Raw genomic sequence first — 3,115 nt, 5'->3', positions numbered from 1 at the left:
TTAGTTTTTTTGTGTGTGGCGTAGAATAGCCTAACCCATCCCATCGTTGCGGCAGTACAAAACAATAGTGTATTTGAATAAACGAACAGCACCTTACCATTCCTCGACGTTTTGATAAAAAGACAGCCAGACGGACTAAATTTCACAGTATACAGGAAACCCACCCACACCGGCCGCTACCTGCAATTCGATTCCTGCCACCCAAATTCCCACAAATCATCTGTGGTCTCAGCTCTCTTACTTAGAGCCAGAACTATATGCTCAACAGAAGAGGACCGGAAGAAAGAAGAAAAAGCCGTAATCGCTGACCTGAAGAAAAATGGATACACGAGCAACTTCATACGACGCGTCAAACGCTGTCACCCTCAGCCGGGCTGCAACCAAGGAAATTCCTCTGTACTGACGCCGCCGGTCAACAACCCCTGTCTTGTCTCCGCCGTCTGCCCCCATAGTCACTCCTGATCAAAGAGCCGAGTTGGTTCCGAAACGTTGGGACCGCTTTGAATAAACGCCCTTGGTTGGTGTATTTGCCTCTTAAGTTTAACCCAACCAGACAGAGTTCTGTCGAAGATGTTCACATTCAAAACAATAGTGGGCATCACCGTTTATCTTCGGTGTAAATTTTGGCATACCCAAATTTTACATTAAAAAGATTGGCCGCGTGTCTGGTCACTCTGAACCGCACATATCGCCGACTGAATCTTCTGCCGCCCCTGCGACGTAGGTGCATCCCCAAGGTACCCGCCCGCCTCTCACGCTGTTCCCATCCTATCTCGGTCCTCCTATAATAAACGCAATGAACCTTGCTGTATTTAATTCAATTTTCCCTCGTTTACACTGCCAGCGCGTCATCTGTTGGGACCTTTCGTTACAGTTGGGCTTGTGTCTCCAACTGCGTGTTCTAGGCTCGCGCGAGCCCTTTCTGTACTTTGCTGTTAAGGGTATGTTTCAACCCAAGCTTTCCGGCTTACGCATACTTCAGCAATCGGCCACCAGGGGCTAGGGACGAGCGTAATTCGATGAGCAGCGCTCTTTTCCGGTTGATTAGAGAAAAATACGAAATGTTCTCCGATGTGTTTTTTTTTATCCGCCATCTTAGGAATGAACGCCATCCGTACGTAAAAAATGGCTCAAATATGTTGGTTCCCCTATGTTCCTGAGAGGATTGTGAGGATTGCGGAGAAGCTTCCAGCATTGCGGAAGAGCTCCTGTTGTCGCCGGAACAGGTCGCACGTTGCTGGTGCGCGTTTTGCCTTGTTATTGACCTCGAGGACATACCGTGGCGCCACCTACGAGTGACGTCACTTGTGGGACGCCGAATCGTGTTGTCGTCTGCTACAACAGATTTCCCGTGCGTATGCGGAAGCGTGTTTTTTTCTTGTGGCCACCGTCTCGCCCGCTCCTTGTGGATGTGATGCAAATTACCAAGAAGTTGTCTGTAAACCAAATAATTCGGGCAAGCAATCAGCGACTCGCTTGTTCCCGGCGACACCACCGGGTTTAGGTAGTTGCTACCATCGCGACCCACAGCTTTTACATACGCAGCCAGCTAACGCCAAGGACGATGCAACTGATGCCGAGAAAAGTACGCTGCAATTAAATTCATTATGAAATACTTGCGACGGGACATGTGTGTGCAAGCAAACACCTTGTAACAGCGACGGAAACGCGTCGCTCACTTATTATCTCACCGCGCGAACTGCTCGTATTGCCTGGTAAATGAATGACTCGAGAACGCTGATCAGATTGCTTCGCCGCACATGCTTAAAAGTATTGTTATTGTCTGCAGTTTGGCTTCATCAGTGCCTATTTCCCTGAGATGTTTTTATAGTCATGCCCGGATTTGATTAACGATCACTGCCGTAGCCTGTACTCTGCACGGCTGATGTTTACTTTTCGCGACTTGTCCGCAATGTATGAACGGTATGAACGCGAGTTTTTAACGCCTTCGAGCGGGTTCGGACAAGGCTGTATTTAGTTTTCATTAGGTGTTCGTCGTGGCAATTTATAATTGCACCGTGTTTTGTATGTTTACAGTAAGCCGGCATTTCTCAAGCATCAATTTCGAAACTCACGACTGCTCACAGAAGGCGAGGCTGGGTACGAGGAGAAACACGTCGTTAATGATTTCGGGTAATGGGGATATTTAGAATAGGAGAACCGAGCGTTGGGGGTCCCCAAGAAGTTAGAGGAAGCCAAACGCGACACGCGCGTGCGCGACGGGAGGGCCTTCGCCAACAGCTCGCAGCCGGCTTCGGATGCACGTAATCGGATGTTGGGAACTTTAGGCTTGGCGTCGCAGCAGATATTTCATCGCCGTTAGAGTTGCGAGTGACAGTCCCTAACAGAACGTTTCACCACGCTGGGAACTCTGTAAGCGCGGTGATTTCCGTTGAAGCGATCGACGATAAAGATACCTGCACGGCCTCGGCCGATTCGTGTGCGCAAGCATAGCCATCAATTCGGCCGCTCGCCGCACCGTGCGTGAACGGGCCGGCGCTGCCGGGACCGACCTCCGTGGCCGGTCGGCGTAAATCGCGGCAGATATTTGAGCATCGCTTTGAAAACCACAGCTGATGACACTACCTATCAGAATTTTTCATCACACTAACATCCACTTTCACCAATCTGGAACTTCTTTTCAACGACTTGTGCGATTTTAAAAAGCGGCGACAAGTTGTTGCTGCCGCGACCTGCGTCGGTTCGAGCCGCACCGTCGGCTGTGCGAGCAGGCACGCCGGGTGCGTGTGCTTCTGCGAGCAGTTAACGCTTCACGATTTCCTGCTTTATACATTTCTAACAAGGGAAATCTAGAAACTTCACTCGGCGATCGTCGTAGTTCACATTGTTGATCGGGGAAACAAACCACTGCTTATGCTTCGGTCGAATGCGTAATACACCACCACGCTCATGGTGTTTGCGGATAATCTAGCACAGTTGATACGGTTATACAGTCACGGTTAGGTCGAACTGCGCTTGACGCACTGCGAATTAACTTCAAACGAAGGAAATTAACACGAAAATACTTTTAGAACGCGCTTCCTAAGCGAAGTGTCACGCGCTTCAAGCCAACTATGCAGCAAGATAGGAACGGTGATCCCACAAGTGACGTCAA

The sequence above is a fragment of the Haemaphysalis longicornis genome, unplaced genomic scaffold (genome assembly GCF_048455015.1).
Source record: "Haemaphysalis longicornis isolate Haplotype H1 unplaced genomic scaffold, Haemaphysalis longicornis Haplotype H1 scaffold_7, whole genome shotgun sequence".
Classification (NCBI taxonomy): Eukaryota; Metazoa; Arthropoda; class Arachnida; order Ixodida; family Ixodidae; genus Haemaphysalis; species Haemaphysalis longicornis.
Note: the sequence above shows the minus strand (reverse complement) of the source record.